Source organism: Parasteatoda tepidariorum, chromosome 7 (genome assembly GCF_982258835.1).
Source record: "Parasteatoda tepidariorum strain Cologne lab strain chromosome 7, Ptep-v5.0, whole genome shotgun sequence".
NCBI lineage: Eukaryota > Metazoa > Arthropoda > Arachnida > Araneae > Theridiidae > Parasteatoda > Parasteatoda tepidariorum.
Genome location: NC_141761.1, coordinates 96,287,494 through 96,306,935, shown reverse-complemented (window position 1 = coordinate 96,306,935; position 19,442 = coordinate 96,287,494). Strand labels below are relative to the sequence as shown.

The window sequence follows — 19,442 nt, the reverse complement described above, 5'->3', positions numbered from 1 at the left end:
GATTCTCGCCAAGTTGTGATCGCGGTTGATCGCCAAGCTGGGCGATGTTGAAACCCAATCGTGATTCTCAACGGTTTAGATTTTAGCGTTATTAATGTTCAACGGTATACGTAATTTCAGAGGTCCATTAGTTCTTCGTTAGATACCGGCTGGTAAGGTTACTTTTACTTCTGGTCAATAAAATCGAAGGTATGTTGGCAGTCATAAAAAGGGACTTTATAAAAAAATGTCATCACCAGTTCGGTACCACAAACGCCATTTTCGATTCATATTTCGCCGAATTTATGTGACGATGGAGGTACACAGATTCTATTCACGATAAATTTAGACAGTATCTAATTGTTATTAGATAATTCTGTGCACCTAAATCTGAGTATATTCAAGCTTAATGAAGAAGTGAGTTGTTTTTTTTCCTTTTCTTTCTGCACCTACTCCATTAATTTTTGCTTCGATTCAAAATCCTTTTTATTGGATTTATTAATTTTGCTTTTATTGGGTTCATTGCAAGCTTTATCCGATGTTTTGTTGAAATTTTCCAATGTTTTTTAAAATATCATTATGTTTTGGCCGTTATTTCTGTTACCACGGTGTTCCGCGCAAACAGGAATAGCGCCAAACATAAGTCACCAATTTCGCCAAGGGGCATCCTCAAGTATAATTTTCCCTTATCGTCTTCGCTTAAGAAAAAAAAAAGAGCGTGGAAAGAAGAAGAAAAACTTATTATAACAATTATGAACAGCGATAAATATATCAAAGCGTAGCGTTCTATTTACGTATCTAATATGTTGCCACATTTTTAGTACAAAAGTTAAAGTTTTATCCACTTTGATAAATGTAAACTAATGCGAACCTTACAATTAAATTATTAATTCCTTCGTATATTATTGGTTTAAGTTGTCGAAAATTAATATTTCAATTGTAAGGTTCGCATTAGCATACATTTATAAGAGTGGAGAAAAGTATATGCATTTTTTAATAGTTTCTTGAATATGGCTCTTTGAAGACGAAAAAGCATAGATTTTCTTACAAAATGACTGATAACTAAGAAACTAATCCAAATTTTTGAAAAAGAAAAAAAATACTTCTTCATTATGTCAAAACACAATTATGTGCCGAGTTTCGTGCCTGGGCGAGGCTTCTGGGGCGATATATTGTCATTACAGACACACACACAGCCGCGTTTATTATTATGTATATAGATAAAGAAAAGTAATTGATATTCGATTTTTGATTAATAATTGATTTATGTGGATAGTGGCATTTATGTGGATAGTGGCATAGAATTTAGCATTGCGTCATGGTAAATGTTATTCCTACTAAGTGGAAGTAGTTGTGTTTTTTTAATATTATACCCAATTATTGTTTAAAATTATAAAAATCATTATGAATATGACATTTATTTTTACTTTAAAAATTTTTTGTTGTTGAAATTTGTGTAAAAATTCATTTTTTCAAACGATAATCACAACTGTCATTTATAAGATATTGCAAACGACATTTTTATTAACGCTATAATTTATTTCTATGAAGAATTCTTGAAGTTAATTCAAATAATATTTTATACTCATAAACGTCTTGACAGAGCAATAAATTACTTTGAAACTAACCAATTTAACATTTTCAGTAACTATCAAATGCTTTTCTTTTTGCAAAATCCCGGAAGTACTGTTAACAAGGGAAAAGTGATATAATTCTATCGCGCTTCAGCGTTATTGGGTTTCAAGTAAAGGTCAAAACATATCTTTTTCATAGTTAGGAAGTTTGAATGGGGAAGAAAAGGGAATATAAAAAATAATGGCAATGAATCAAAGCGGACATTTTTCTATGATTCATTTAAAGTGTTCTGGAGGCAGTATGATGGGGTAAAAATAACATTCGAAATTTATCGTTTGCATTCGTAAAGTGGAAAGAGGGAGCGAAAAGCTCGGTGCCACGAATGACTTTAAACATTCATGGGAAAAACACCCTGAAGAATCATAAACAGTGGGTTACTATCTAAGTAAAATGATCGGTGTATATACTTTAGTTTGGAATGCAATCAGCAAGTGAGATGCCTTTAAAAAAGTGTTGTAAGAAAAGAAGTGAAGTGAAAAAATAATGTCTTTAGTCCATTCTTAGATTAGCGTGAAATCTTGAAGGGGAAAAAAAAGTATTCGCGTGGGTTTTTCGGAAATTAAGAAAGCGCTTAAAAGGATTGCTCTTGTTACATCGGCAGGAAAAGAAATTACAAAATATATATGTCTTCTTTAACCGGATTTATTGCGCTCTCTGGGTGAACTTGAGTTCTAACTCCTCTCGAATAAGAATTACTTTTTCTTATAGAAAAAGAGATAAGAAGTTATTTCAAAGCATTTAATGAAAATTTAAGGGGACAAATTAAGTATCTTGGCAGAAGCTCCTACTGTTTTTACAAGCGAGTCTTCAAAAAAGTTAAAGAATTCATTAAGAAAAAAGAAGGTAAAAAAAAGGAACGTGAGAAGTTTTAGTAAAGAAATCATATATAATATTTCGTGTAAGCTATGAACGTTTATATGGCGAAATTGTTGAAAGCTGAAAATATTGATTAACTGCAGGATTTTCTTCTTAACGTATTTTTTTAGGACATTTTTACAATTTAAAAGGGATGTTAAAAAATAAATGGATAGACTCTTTGCAAAAAACTAAATCTATTTTTTTAAAAAATGATTTTTTATAAAAACCATTTACACGAACACTTTAAATCAGTATTAGAAGATTTATAATTCTTAAGCTGATGTACTAATATTTTGTAATTTGCATATTCAAACGTTTTTTTATTCTTTGATTATATACTTTAAAACATTCTACTGAGGTCTTCAATAAAATATTGTAAAAAACTTGAGTTCTTAATTATTCCCAGAATTTTTTTTCTAAAGTAACTTTTAAGTAAAGATAAAATCCACAAATATGAATTGAAGGTTTATATATTTCCTCCATTACAGAAATTATTAGTTTTTTCTTAATCTGATATAATTTTGTAATTTTCAACGATTCCATTTTATTTATTCCTTAATCTTATACTACTTTAATACATTCTTCCATTAAATATAGTAATAAAAAAATAACGAGTTTTTTAGAGATTTTTTTCTATTATAGCTTTTTAATAAAGAATTAAAACATAAGAATTGAATGCTTATATTTTTTTCTACTACATTACAGAAATTATTATTATTTTTTTCGCTACCTGATATAATATAGTTTTGTAGTTTTCAATGAATCAATCTTTATTTATTCCTTAACCCTTTACTATTTCAATACATTCTTCCAATAGGTTCTTCCCTTAAATATCGTAAAAAAAAATTAAAAAAAAACACGAGCTATTATACATGGTTATTTTATTCCGAAATAACTTTTAAGCTCAGATTATGCGCACGAATAAGAATTAAAGCTTTATATTTTCTTGTTACGTTGCAGGCATTTTTATTCTTTCTTTAAGTTGATATGGTAATATTTTATAATTTCCAACGTTTCAATCTTTATTTATCCCTTTCTCCATTCTTAAGAACACATCTCTTCGTTAATTTCTTCCAATGCATTTTCATTAGACAAATCCTAATTCACAGCTTTGAATGTTCCTTTGAGGTAATTAGCCTCTGATTAACGAAGATTTAAAGCTTCATTAGGCGAAAATAATTAACAACTTCTCTCGAGGAAAATCTAGCCAATTTAGAATAAATTGCCTAATTTCGTGACGCGTGTGTTAAATTGTATATGCCTTGTTATACTTTGTTCCTATTCTAACGATCAAGTTGTCTTGTTCCGTCTGACTTAGATTTTATGTAGATATTTGAATATCTACTTAAAATCTTCGGATGCTATTTTTAATGGATTTTCTTACGTTGATAAATGATCAGAATTTAGACAAATATTTTAAATTAAATTAATCTATCCATTTTGGAGGATATTATCAGAGAATTTTATGTCGATATATGATTGAAATCTAGATAAATATTTTAAATGAAACTAACCTATCCATTTCGGATGATATTTCCAGTTTAAGATTTCCACAAGATAATTAATCTCTATTCACAGATTTTACTGAGCAAGTAATTAATAAAATAAATGACTTTACATGACTTGTAATTCTTACTAGGAAATTAAAAAAAAACTTACTAGGAAATGTGAGACTGTTACAGGTAAACATTCTTTTTTTCCTTTAAATTGATAATGGCAGCAGTTACATTTTATGAAAGTAATATTTCTAATTTTCTATGAAGTGAAATAATTATTTTTATATCAAAATATGCATTATTTTATAAATAATACATTTAAATAATTTTTTTTATGGCAGGTATTGAACTTTTGTTCTTCGCCTAGGAAGATGCCATAAGTGTTTCTCATTTATAGTTACCCAGTGGGCACCTGTGAACCTAAGTCACGGAGGCGAGCAACATTACTCACGCCATACTGTCACTGTGACGTAACTACCACTACGAATATTAAACATCAATTCACTGGTATATAAGACACGCTAACTTGATTCAATCACGAGGTACCTTTTGATAGATGAAGGTTAGCATGGTCGATAACTCCGCCCCTACACCACAGATACCCGTTTATAGGGTGAGCCACATTCACACAACAGAGAGAGAGAGAGAAACATCCATGCCCTGAGTGAGATTCGAACCGGGCTGGATTGGTTTTCAATACCAGCTAATATACGTTTCTTAAGACTTCACAAAATTCCTTCTCTTCTTCAGTATTCATATTTAATTCTAAAATTGCTGTCCAGGCAATAATTATGAGTAAATTAATCATAAAAAGAACATAAAATACTTTGAATTATTATCTTGTAAAAATATTAAAAACGCCCTCTAATGAAAAGAAAAAGAAAAAACTCAGTCTGGAAAACAATTCAAAGAAGTTCCAAAATTATCTTCTGCTTTTTTTTATTTGATCTTGCGCTGTTTTTTAGCAATGCTTATGTTAATCTGATTTTTTTAACTCTTTTGCTGTGACAAAGTTGATCCAGTCGATGAATTTGTAAAGCGTGCGGACATGAAAAACCAAAAACAACACAGATTTTCCTAATAGATATTATTGTTTTTAGCAATGCTTATGTTAATCTGATTTTTTTGGGACTTGTGCAACACTTTTGTTGTTATTATGGCGTCAAAGTTGATTCAGTAGATAAAGTTGAAAAGTGTGCGGACATGAAAACCTAAAACAATACTCATTTTCCCAATTCGCGATCGCAACGCTCGAGTACGCCGTCTAGCGGGAGCCTGTAAATATCAGACATTAATTTATCACGTTTTCATTTAGTTCCATCGAAATCATTGACAGAATCAGACGCCATTTTTTAGCAGCTAATAAGAAACAAAATTTCCCTAAGGAAAAGGCCGAAGAACTTGAAAAAAATCTCCAGAATATTAGTAAATCTTTCAGGAACAGAACACGCCAAACATTTGAAGAAAAATTCCTCAATAATTTTTAATTTCTATTATCAACAAGCTTGCAACTGATGACTTCCGATTTCGGATACTGTTACAGATGTGTGTATTAAGGTAAAATGCATTTCTTCTGTCTTCAATTCATTACGAGTTAAAGTGAAGTCAACATTGCTTTCGTCATTCCAGTGAATAAATATGAATTCAGAACATACAGAATTGTAATAGTTATAGCATATTCTTCTTCGTTATAGAATAGTATATATTTCTGTATCCATATAATTCGGAAAACGACAATAAAAAATTATCCAAGTTACTTGAAATAGTGCCATTTGTGCTGATTCTTAATTAATTTTAATCGTTTTCTTGGTAAGTATTTTTTAGTTTTGAAAGAATAAGTTCAACTAGAATTCAGCTATTCTGTTTTAAGCTACATATTCAAATTAATATCAATTATAAAATTTTGCTGTGTAGTATGTTATCTAAAAGTAATGAAGGGATAAACTATGTATCTATTATTTGAGAATAAAGTTTTCAAACAAGGAACTTATCATTTTGGAATTCTCGGGGAATTATAAATCAGGTAAGTGCAATGATTTTTACAATAAAAAATTTGCTTGTAAATATTTTTTTTTCATTTGATGATGGTTCTCTACAGAATGGTTTTTTACGTCTGATTAAGAACTATAAGAATAATAAAAAAAGAAACAATATGAAAGTTTTTATTTCAATGTAAAGAATTTTTAAAATCGTTTTTTTATCCTAAGAATTCTTTATTTTCCGTTTTTTAGTTTATAATTTTTTGATAAAAATTGTTCTCAAAATACTTTTTTTGAAAAATTAAATGGTATAACATTATGTGTTTATGTATACTTCTTGTATATTCTAATGTTTGAAGTAATATGATTCAGAAAAGTATGGAATAAAAATTCGGTACATACGTATTAACGCCACCGCCGCTACAGATTTGGCGGTTTTTAAGTGCCGCTAATCTACACTTAAAATCATTGCGACAAATCATAAAATAAAACACTTTATTTAAAATCAAAATAGTCAATCGGATTTCAGTGGAAAATGAGCCGATATAGAGTTTAGCATAGATTGAAAACAATCATATCGCCATATGAACTCTGGTAAATAAGATTCTAAATGAAATAACATTTCCAAAACGTACGTTTACCAAGATAAAGTTTTATGTTGTGGGAATTGGCACATTTTCGTTTTTTCGGTAAAATATTTCCCTCCTGAAAAAATAAAATTGCATCTTGTTTTGTTTTTGGCAAATCCCAAAGACGAATTTTCGTAGCACTAAAAATGGCGAGAAAAAAGTATTGTTTCTTTGTTTTTGTTTCGTCAGCATTCTTTATTTTACGTTTCTTAGTTTCTAAATAATGATTTTTATTGAAACTTGAAATGTTTTGATAAAAATTGTTGTCAAAAAACTTTGTTTACAAAATTAAATTTCATTAAATTATGAGGCTTATGTATACTTTTTGTTCATTTTAATTTTTGAAGTAATATGATTCTTAAAACTATAGAATGTAAAGTTTAAATGGGCCTTTCATGTTATATCATTAAATTTAGTCAAACTATTTCTCGGGCATTAGGTTTTAACTCTTATAAGAATATACATATTTTTTTCTGTTAATGTACAAATATTTTTCCGATGTGTTTTGGATATTCCTTCTCTAATAAAAAGAGATACCATTTTGTTTTCGTTTGCATAAGAAAGAATATCAAGCATTTTTCTTTTTTAAATTTAATTAGCCACAATAAAGAAGGAACGTTGCAATGCTACGTGCTACATTAGCGACGTCTCTTGAGTAACTGAATGACTGTTCATATAGAAATCGCAGGTATTAGTCTCATACAACAACGCCCCCTGTAGTTCGTTGCGATCGCGAATCGATAATAACGTGTTGCAAAGACTGTGCTGTTTTTTAAAAATAGTTGTGAGAAATTGTTTCAGTAGTAAATGAGTTTTCATGTGTGATTTCGTAACTTGAAATATATAGCCTGCACAAATCTATATATTAATAGGCTAGCAATATTTTGTCTCGCTAAAAACTCCCAAACTACGCAACAGAATTAAACAAATAAGGTGTCGTTTTAAAGGTATTGTTATGTAGATGTGCAATAAGGTCCTAAATTATGAAAATTTCCTTTAATTAATTAATAAAATTAATAATTTAGTTTCAACCAATGAGAATTCAGCAAATCATTTTTCGGGTGGTTCGCATAAGCATTGTTTCCGTAAGCATCGTTTGATTTAAAGCATTTCTGAATTAATAGATTGATAAATAAAAATAAGAGTGGATAAAAAAAAACGGAACTGAATTTCTTAAAAAAAGAATTCAATATCTTTAGTTCCTTTGATAAATTTTTAGTCTCATGATAAATTTTTTGTTTCGTTACAATAGAATGGCAATGGCATCGTGCGAATATTCAAACCTAAACAAGCGTGCGAATATTCAAACCAAAACAAACTTTCTACAAGCAATTATTTTGATTTGAGATTTAAAACGATATCTTAGTTATTTAGTTCTATTTTTATTTATTTAGTGCCTGCTGCCTAAATAAAATGCCTGCTATCAGGCGTCGAAATATCTCTGGCAGACGTCAGAGAAATGAATGGCGGAATTCTAAACGGGAAAGCATTTCTTATTGAGATATATTCTCTGCTACAGCTCCAAATTTCTCAGCTACATGAAGAAAAGATAATCAAATTGTGAAGGGGGCAGAGAAGCGTATAAATTTCATTAAGTAATTGATTTCATTATCTGGCATTTTTATTTTAAAATTTAAATTTGTTAAAATGTTTTTATAAGATTGCGAAGCAATATGCAATGGAACTGCGAAGCAGTTCTGGGGGTTGGCGAGCGTAGCGAGCAGGGGGCGGAGCCCCCTAGTTAATTTCTATTGAACTATTAAGTCCTAGTTCGAGGAAATCCGGTTACAATATAAAGAAATTATTAATGGTGTACGTTTATTAGAAAAAAATTATAATAAGAAAACAAACTATAATGGTACGTGGAAATCTAATTGTTAAAAATAAAAAAATATTAACTGGTTGCGGTTTAAGTTTCGGGTTATATCTAAATAAATAAAATATAATCAAAAGGTTCAATAAAATTAAACATCTAAAAAATTTCTTAATATTATTTAAATTTAAGAATTATTCTTTCATAATACTACTGAAGACTTTTATAAAAAATTGCATTACAATGACGGATAAAAAAACCAACATATTTCGATAAAAAATGACGGAAAATCGCGAATTAAAAATGTGTAATAATTTCGACACAAGTTACAAATACTCGATATGTTTCTCAAACTCATTTTATAATAATGCGAAATTTTTTTACTAAGCTTGTTACTAAGCACATACGAAATGATGGATAAAAAGTACTTAAAAATTTGATTATTAAATTAAAAGTTATGTTCATAGGATTTTGATTAATTTTCCGATTGTATCTAAAAAAATAAAATATGTTGAAAAGTTTTATAAAATTAAAACATTTTAATTTTTTTTAATGTTTTAGAAATATTTTAGGAGTTATTCTTTCACAATTGCCCTAAAAACTTTTTCGTACAATTGCTGTACAATTACGGATAAAATCCATCATATTTTTATTTTGTTGAAAAAAGACGGTTAAAAGTAATTATATTTTTATTCTGCTATAAAATCCCAAATAAAAATCAATAACATTTTTATCACCGGTAACAAGTATTCTATAAAATTCGCAAATTTATCTTTTCATAATAATGCTAAAAATTTTGATATGCTTCATTGTACCTATGTCAAAAATATTTCTGATTTTTATTCGTGATTTAATAGAGAAATAAAAATATAATTTCTTTTATTCGGGATTTTATCGCAAAATGAAAACATGATGGGTTTTAAGCCATCATTTTATTGCAAATTTTTGGAAAAGTTTTGAATACTGTTTAGAAAGGATAAATTATGTTCTAAATTTTTGTTGTGCTATACAAAATGATAGATAAAAAGCCTTTATATTTTCTACTTTACTAAGAACATTAAAGAAATAAAGAGCAGTTAAGAACTTGGAATTTAAGAAAAAAAAGTCTCCTTTGAAATCATTTATAAAAGAACATACACACACAATTTTTTCCTCCACTCATTCCTTTTCAAATTAATGTTCCATAGTTTGAGGAAACATTTCAATTTATAATTATTAAAAACTTACTAAGAAATCATTATTTTCAATTAAGTTTGTGCCTTACTCTCTTTTTATTTAGATTAATTTAAATTATTAATGGCAACGACTTAGTGACAAAAAATACTTGTTTCTTTACTATAACGGACGGGTTTAATTTAAATTAATGATACAAAACTCGTTGTGGGAACATTACTTAAATGTATGTAAATAAAAACTTAAACCTACCTTTTTAATTGTAAGAAAAATGGTATTTATGGACTCTACTTGAGGAAAAATGTGTTTCTAATTTATGTTTATTCCTTTTTTGGAAATAAATGTAAAAACTAAATTAACAAAATAAAAGTATAGATTTCCGTAATCTGCGGTCATTAAAGATTTCTGGAGAAGGTTAACTATATATTTAATGAAAAAATTTAATAGTTAATGTTTTAGAAATATATATATATTATAAAATATTCTGATAAAACTACCAAACAAGTACATTGTCTAAAAAAAAACCAATTGTTATAAAACGTTTTTCATGCTGTAGAAAAAATGGTTAAAACTGTGTAAAAATAGGTAAAAATAAATTATTTTAACTCAGTAATTTAATGAAGTCTTATTTAAATTTGTGTTATATTGAGATTTAGAAACGATTGATAAACATTATCTTTTTCACAAGTCACTCAAAATTTCTTCGATTTAAAATTTTAAAAGATCGTTCTGGCTAATATAAATGCAATTAATTAGCTTTCAAATATTGCACAGCGTTATAAAATATTGCGTAATCTATGGTTGTAACAAAATTTGTGAGGCATAAAATCATTTCGTATATGCCTTATTGAAATCAAAAATAAAAACTTGCTGTGAGAAAAAGAATACACTATAAAAACATCGTTTTCTCAAAAGAAATAAGAAAACGATAATGCTAGATGTCAGCTTTTCGAAATCGCTTTCTAAAAATATCATTTTAAACTCTTATTTTTGAATAAAGTAAAACACATTAGTAAGGAATAGATTCGGATCAGCCGAAATGTGAAAATTCTATGAAATCTATAAATATATATATATTTTTTAAATAGAAACTATGAAATTAAAACAGTTCCTAGTACATTAGACAATAACCTTAAGAACCATAATAGATATAATTTCCCGAACTGTATCAGTTGTTCTTAATTAATTTCTTATCTTTGTATTTCATTAGTCCGGAAAACTTTTTCTCGTAAAAAATAAAGTTTAACTGTAACCATATCGAATCGTCAGAGTTAGCTGCGTGACACATTATCAACGAAAGGCGTATTCGATCTTTGAGATGCGACGAGAAATAGCGATAGTTCCGTGATCTACTGTCAGTTAACCAAGACCGACTCTTTGAAATCATAGAGAGTAGATCCCCTCTTATGTTCAAGATAAGATGATATGAATGTGGCTGGATACTCAAAACTAATTAATATTGATAGAGAAGGGGTTATATCCAAATTGTGAAAAAATAATTGTTTAGTTGATCAATTGATTAAGAAAGTAAAAGGAATGAAAATTCGCTTTATTGACGGATATTGTAAAATTCGATTGCTATGTAGAAATATTTTGAATGCGATATTATTAGCGTTGCTATTTTTCGAATTTTGTCACTTGAATGTGATAGATATAACACGGATATTTATATTTCAAAAGTGTTTTTCTGTTTTGAAATTGTTTCTTTTTCAAAAATTTTATTTACTTGTTTTTTTATCCGTTTTCACAAAGGAATTCTGTTTCTGGATTCACGCAATGTTATTTTCTGTCATATAATTTTTAAATCAAGTATAAAAAATTACTATAAGAAAAAAAATAATTATTTATTATATGTACTGAACAGCAGATTCTACTGGCACTAATCGCTTTTAGTGTTCAATTCATATATTTTTTGTAGAAGTTTTATTCGTTTTTTTTTCTTCTTCTACGGGACCCAAAGGACAAGATAATTCCGGATCAAACATTGGATCAAAGTCTCCTTCACGGGGAACTTTTTGAGCAATACTTATCCTCATTTACGTTACAAGGAGAGGAAAATCATAAAAACATTTCAATAGGATTCTAACTAATGATCCACATACCATTAAGAACATTTTACTTTAGTCTTATTTTCTAAACAAACCGAAATGCTCTTGTTGGGATACGAATCAGGAACACTGCAATGAAAAGTGAACATTCTATCCGCAACTTAAAGCATCTCTGCTCGAAATGGAAGTAATTTTTAAATAAAAGTTACTCTATTTGTAAAAACAAACTAAAACAAAATATATATTTTACACTCTAAAAGTGTTTTGGTTTTGTTGCTGACGTCACACTAGAGCAACACCAATAAGCTGTTGGCGATGGTTTAGTAGTCATATTTTAATGTTGTATAGAAGAAAATAATGGCTTTTGGGGCTTTACCCTGCCACAATTTGGATCAAAAATTAGATGGTGATAGTAATCTCCTATCTCTGCATCAGCCACTCAACTGTATGTGGACTTTTTTAATTTTTATAACTTTGTAAACTTTTATAACTTTTAAAACGTGGGGAATATTAAAGCGGATTTCGAACTACTAAGACGAGATCGGAGAGCGTGCAGTCTGAAAACGTCTCAGAGAATCAAGCCAATGAAAGGAGAAGACTTACCCCACCACACTAATCAGAGTCGCCTCGACGCAGATGAGCTCTATTCAGAGGTTCTCCCACATCGCATAATGAACAAAGAGGGGAGTCAAAAGAACCAATTGTATGGAGATGTTCACTCATGCAGTCGTGTCCCGTAACCAGCCGGAACAATGCCACTGCCTCACGTCTTGGGCAACCGGGTATATTAGCAAGATCTTCACTACTCCAGGTCTTGGATTTAATCCTATCTTGTATTTGTACTTTGAATCTCGACTTCAAAGCTTGTTTCCAGAACAGCTTTTTCGAGTAAAAGGACAACCCAGAATCATTTGTGTCAGACTATGAATTTCAAAGAACAAGGTTCGAGTAAGAAGAACTGTGAGTCAGAGATCACGAGATCGAAAAACCACTGAAAGAGGGAGTTCAAACATTTAAAAATAATTTAAAGACAGAATTTGCATATTATTAATTTTGAGTGTTACGTTTTCTAGCCTCATTATGCAAGTGTTATTTTCTTGATTGGATGATAAATATGCTTGTATATATATGACAAATCAAGATTAGATTTGGTGATTTTCATGATTGTATGGAGTGAATTTAGTTACTTCATGTTATGGGGAATAAATTACTCTCGAGGATTGTTTTCTTTTATAATCTTTTATGATGTTTAAGTTTAGTTATGATTTTTATTTCTTAATAAAAATTCTTGTTAGTTCAAAGATGACTTTTTCTTTATGCTTGCTTAGCATTTCCTCAACGCACTAAACTCTGCCAGAAATTTGTTTGCTGTAGAAGAGTACCTTTACGTGCGAGATCTGCTTGACATTGTTCTTTCGCTTAAAAATTCCTGATGCGAGAAAGTAGCGAGTTCGAATCCAGCTGTAACCCTAGATGTATCTTGTGTTTTCCTTCTCTAATTTATGTTATCTGTTTTTCAACTTGATGAAGTATATGTTTATTTTATTTTATTGTATACGTACGCATACGTGTGGGCTCAGTACGAACTGTGGGTTGTCAGCCCGTGTCAAGTTTAGTAGTAGTAGTACTTTATTTATGTCACTCTTGAGCTGCACAGTGGGTTATTGGCGACGAAGGATGATCTGACGGCACACCATCACAATTTTAATTCTCTGTGGAGGTGATGACTCCTCTTCTTTGGTAGCCCTATGACCAGCACGCATCGTTGAGCATTTTCTGGAAGAAGAGTTTAACGAGGACCGAAACCGCACATTTCCGCAGTATGATCAAAGTAGTCACCCACCTGCTTACCGATAGCAGTCAGCCGACGACCTGCAAGCGAAGTCGAGCACTTTAAAGTAGAACAGTTTAACGAGGACTGATATTGCGCACCTTCGGTCCCAACACAGGCTGATCAAAGTGGTTTCCCGCTTACTGACCACAGCCAGTGATGTTTGATCATCTACAGGGAACCGTGTTTTACGATCTGTGGCTCCCTAGTCAAGATTACGAACAGACAGAACAAGTTAGGGAATTAAATCACTAAGATAATACCAGGTTTATGTGGGACTCGAACCCGCTTCCTCCACGACACAGGCATTTGGTAAAATGGTGAGGTTACTCGGTCTGGCAGGCCACCAAAGTGTAATGTGTGGTCAAAGTCATTCTTTTTATTTCACAAGCCTGCATATGTATGTGCAACTATAAATAAATAAACAAAAATTAATAAATAAAAATAAGTAAATAATCATTCAAATCTGCAGATATATGCATCAGTATATAATGGACCATATTAATATGTTACTACCTACAAGTACTTAATTGCAAAAATTTGTTATACTTTCACGAAAAAGGCGTATTGTTATCGTATGTTTTGTATACAAAGCTAGAATTTGTGAAAATAAATAATGATGCTATGGTAATGTATTGTTTGCGTATGTTTTGTACGCACAATAAGAATTCGCAAAAGTAAATAAAAAATAATCGTAAGTTATGTTCCTTGGGTTGAAGATGTTTTCAAAGGAAACTCGTAAGTCATTTAAAATTATATTTTGGTGTATAACTATTTATATAACTATAAGAAGTGTATTTAGTGTATAACTATTTTTTTGAAGCGTATAACTATTTATATAACTATATGAAGTGTATTTAGTGTATAACTATTTTTTTGAAGTGTATAACTATTTATGTAACTATATGAAGTGTATTTAGTGTACAACTTTTTTTTTTCGATTTAATTATTAAGAAAATACCATGAGTCTTAATGAACAAGAATTGTAAAAGAAAAAAAAAATGTGAGAATATTCATTTACGAATCGCAAATTAAGTGTAATATATATTTTATGTTACAGATTGTTCAGTAAATAAATAAATAAAAAAAAATCAAGCTGAATTGCTTTAGCTCTAATGGCAGGAATTTCACCCATTAAAATCCCAAAAACTCAATCTTAAACTTTTCAAAGAGTACTCAAATATGTTAATTAATTAGTGGTAACTATTAACTAAATTCCGGAATCAGACCTCAAAACAAGTTTAGTAATTAAGAGTTAGCTGCTTAACATTCTTCTTTGAAAGGTAACAGAACATGAAGCAAAAATATTAGCTGCTTTAGAGTAATACCAAGGCTAGTAATTTTTTTAAACTTATATTGACTTTTTAAAAAAATTTTACTTTTAAATGTTATTATGTTACTTTTTAATAAAAAATTATTGTATAAAATTTTAAAAAAAAATACTATGACCGTTGACTGCTGACCTGCAAGTTATAGATTTATAGATATTTTTAGATTTACTAATTCGTCAATTCACCAATTCACAAATTTACAGATTTTTAAATTTCTTTTTATATAAAGCCGGCATTGAGCATCAGACCCAATTCTGAGTTTATGACTATCAATGATCAAATCTGTATCCTTGAAATTTTGAACTCAACCCAGAAGAAAAGGGAACTTCTGGATCAGGCATTGGGACAATTTAGCCTCCGTGGAGAACTTTTTTTTATGAAACTAACCCATACTTGCGTTATGTGGTGAGGAAAACCCAGAAGACCATCTACGGTTAACCCGGTGGCAGGGGGACTCTAACCCAGGATCCGTCTTCTACTGAGGATATGTTACGTCACCACTGTGGTCGGTGCGAGCCGGGAGCAGAATCCATATAAATCAGCGACACTTGGGATTCGAGTTTGGGTTATCTTATTGGGAGACGAAGGCTCTATCCCCTGAGCCACAGCAGTTCCCAATTCATAGATTCGACAATTCACAGATTCGAAAATTTCCTGATTTGACTATTCTTTGAGTCGCCAGTCATTGAAAGTCGCCTGCTGAAGGTGCTTCAGATTCGCCTGTTCTCAAATTAGCCAGTTTCCTAATTCGCCTATTCAGTGCTTTGCCAATTCCTTGATTCGCATATTCCCTGATTAACCTATTCAACATCTCCCCTATTCATTGATTCATCGGTTCGCAATTCCGCTTGGAGATTAGCCAATTCAGAGATTCACCTGTTCACAGATTCTCCTGTTTACATATCCGCTTCTATCCCGATTCGTCAATTCACAGATTCGCCTATTAAGTGATTCATATCATTACTGATGTACTGAGACGCTTTCTTTCCTCAATTGTTCTATTCTTTCATTATTCATAAGCTGTATTACGAAATCTTATGTGTAGAAGTATTATTAGTATAGCGACAGATATGAATATAAATATGTAGTATCAAAATGTGCGTTTTTTAATGAAAACAGGCATACGAGTATGTCTGTTTCGGCAGAGGGGTGCGATTGTGCTTCTTATCCAGTGGCGCCATCTACGGCCAAGAATTCGACTTCTGCCTTACCCATACGTCACACCCGTTTATAGGGCGGACCCATTCATACACCCATTCATTCATCCAAAGATCTTAATTTTGACCTGAATTCGAGAACGATCGAACTCCAATCCAGTACCCCCAGAGGTATTGATTTGTTATGGGAACATGGAGGACTTTGCGACTCGACAGATTTAACGTGCATCAGTCACCCTTTACTACACGGTCTTCGGCCGGCTGGGTTCGAACCCACGAACTCTCGGACATGGGCCCAGCGCCCTACCGACCAGGCTCTCCCGGCCAATGATAATAGGTGTTAAAACTATTTGGTAAAATAAAATAAAACATAAAGTTTTTGATGAAAACAATGCTTTTGAGAGCAATCAAAACAATTTTTCATTTTGCTTTAAGAGTCTCATATTTTATTAATCTTTTGTCGAAGTACTTCTACCAAAAGAATATTAATTTATTTACGTATTTTGTGAAAGGGAAAAAAAATTGCTTTATGGTAAGGGAAAAAAAAAGATCCGCGAATTAGAAGTGACATAAAGCTTCGAGGATTTAGCATGGAACAAAATATATCTTGCTGACAAAATATGCGACATTATAGCAAAAATAAATTGCACTTTGTGAATAAACTGTGCTCCATATTTGTGAAAAATGTGACAACAAAACTGCTCCAAGCATATTTATAAGACGAAAAATTTGCCCAGCCATCGGGAAATTGGAAAACTATTTGTGAAGAGAAAACAGAATTGAATGAAGCTAAAATAAATTGTAACTTTCATGGAGTTTTATTTATTTATTTTTTTCTTAGAAGCTCTTTTAAGAGATTCTAATTCATGGGAAGACAAAATGTTATATTCGTTCTTTGCTAAAATATTCATTTAATATGAGTGTGCAATTTACATATTAATGGCACGATCATGTACTTAAAAAGTTCTTTTTTTATCATTATTAAAAAGAAAAATTGTTTCTACATAGAATCTTTTTTCTTTCAAATGGTAATCTTTCAATACTTGACTTTAAAGAAACTAAGTTTTAAGGTTCTGAACCTGAAAACTTTTTTTGAAAGTTTCTTCTTGCTTAATTATAAAGTGTTATGATTCAAACTGCAAATAATTAAATTTACAGTCCTTGTCATACGGGTGTATAAAGACTGGACCACTAAAAAAAAAAAATTCAATGCCAGGCTAATAGGCAATTGAAGAAGAAACAAGACCAAATTTGAGGCAGCCAGATGCCTTAGAAAAGCGTGTACTGCTATTTTGTATAAAAAGTCTGAAATAAGATTCTTAAGGGCAGGGACTCACCAAGGGCTGTCGAATCGAAGAAGAAAAAAAAAATGTTACGATATCATTTATACCCAACCCTACCCATGCCTTCGGTGTTGGGAATGAGAATCTAGTTTAGTATAATTTGTAAGGTTTTTCTAAGTATCAAACAATATCATTTTTATTTTATTTTTCGACATGCATGCCTTTCTGCTGATATTTCGATTTTAAACAGTTTCATTTTGCAATTACAGTGCGATTTATAAATCTAAAGGCAAAGAGTTGTCTGCTTGGAGTACATTTTTTCTGGGCTATCCAAATCAGCAATTGGGTGATTTTCAAATTTAAGGCATTTTTGAAACTCAAGCGTTTTAACACGTTGACTGCAGCACGCGTTTACATTGAAATCTCCTTCAGGCCACGAGTACCGCTGTACGAAGCGTATTCTAAGTACTCCCGATATTTTAGAAATGCGAGACTCTGGTGGTCACAAGAATAATATCTCGCTCCGTTTGTTTCCATGGTATATCATGTCTGTTTATTTGTGTCCGTTGCTTCGCATCTCGCCACTTTGCACGATCGGTTTGAATCTTTTCCGAGTAAAGAAGAAAATAACTTAAAATCTTTACCCTAATTCGTTGAAAGTTCGAAAAGAAAAATGGAAAATTTATTTCTGAGTGAGTCAAATAGCAGTGAACAAGAAAGCTTTTACGAGGCTCTCAATAATTTTCTTTACAAATCATTTTTGTGTTACTTTTATAACAATTCAATAGTTTTATTACTTCCTGTGAAATATCTTTTCAAATACATGCGAATATCCTTCGCAAGTAGTCAAATAAACGTCACTCCAATATGGGTGACCCGGGCATATCAGAAACTTTGCTGTCCCACGAATATAGGTGACGCGGCAATCAACGTGTTAAAAAGAGTACTAAAATTAGTGATTGATGGGGATTTTAACATTGGTTCTTGTTATTATCTTGCACGTGTTTTATTATAGTTAATATCAAGATTTAACTAAAATTTAGATTTGTGATCTTTTAATTTATCATTAAACAGAAAAAAAATCTTTAAAAAAAAAAAGCTTTCATCGTGTTGTTGTTGAAGTATGCCTGTTTAGGCAGAGGGGGTGCGATTGTTCTTGGTTTCCAGTGGCTCCATCTATGGCCAAAAATCGACTTCTGCCACAGCCATATGTCTTTTCCCTTTATAGGGCGGACCCATTCATTCATCCACAGATCGTAATTTTGACCTGAATCAGAGAACGATCGATCTCCAATCCAGTACCGACTCGACAGATTTAACGTACATCAGTCACTTTACTACACGGGGAATCTTCGACTGGCGGGGTTCGAACCCTCGAACTGGAACATGGACCCAGCGCCCTACCGACCAGACTATTCCGGCCCTAGTTTTCATCGTAAGTTTCTTTTTTAAAATCATAATTCTCACATACTGAATTATGAAAGCAATATAGTAAAGTGTTAGTATCATCTGCTGAGTAATTTTAAAAATGATTATTTATGGTAACAGAAGCGACAGTAACAGATCGGACATTTCTCTCGGACAACACAAAAGAATGTGTAGCAAAGAACTAAAATAAATAAAGGAAAAAAAAACAATCAAAGATATCTTCTAGATATATTACAAATACATTTTATAAAATACCTAGTAAGTGTTTTGAAGTTCTTTGACTTATTGAAAATTGGTATAAAAAAATTAACTTTACTTTGTCATTTTGTACTGCCTATTTTCGAGAATTGCTTTTTGTTTGAAATTTATAGAAAATAAAATGTTTGTCAAATTCTTATTATTACTCATAATCGTATGTTTTTTAGGAAATCACAAACACCTAAGCCAACAGATTATTGAATTCTATAATAAAAATATATTCTTTTGTTAGACATAAAAAAGGCCTCAAATTTGAAATCCACTCAATTTAAAACAAGGGCTCCCTATAAAGATTTTACAGTTCCTCCCCACCCCCAAGGAATGAATTTTACTGATCCTTTTATTTCCTGACCGTTTATTCGACATTATGGGAATCTTGCAAATTAAGGGGTTAACATATTTTTTTCCGGATTTTTTTTCTCCAAGTGGTACGAGGGTCTTTATTCTTAATACTTTTCGTTCGGGAAACATTTTAAACTAAAGTATGATTGGGGATTAGCTTTTACGATGTTGTGATTTGTTAATCGGTATTCTAAGGATCTGG

The 19,442-nt window shown here is 30.8% G+C and overlaps 1 long non-coding RNA gene across 1 annotated transcript in view; it reads left to right on the top strand.

The window, feature by feature from the left end:
* The first annotated feature begins 13,006 nt into the window (after window positions 1-13,006).
* Window positions 13,007-19,442, top strand: part of LOC147807338 (uncharacterized) — an 88,531-nt gene continuing 82,095 nt past the window's right edge. The window contains exon 1 of the long non-coding RNA XR_015435775.1: window positions 13,007-14,179. This is a non-coding gene — a long non-coding RNA (uncharacterized LOC147807338). The remainder of the gene's footprint in view (window positions 14,180-19,442) is intronic.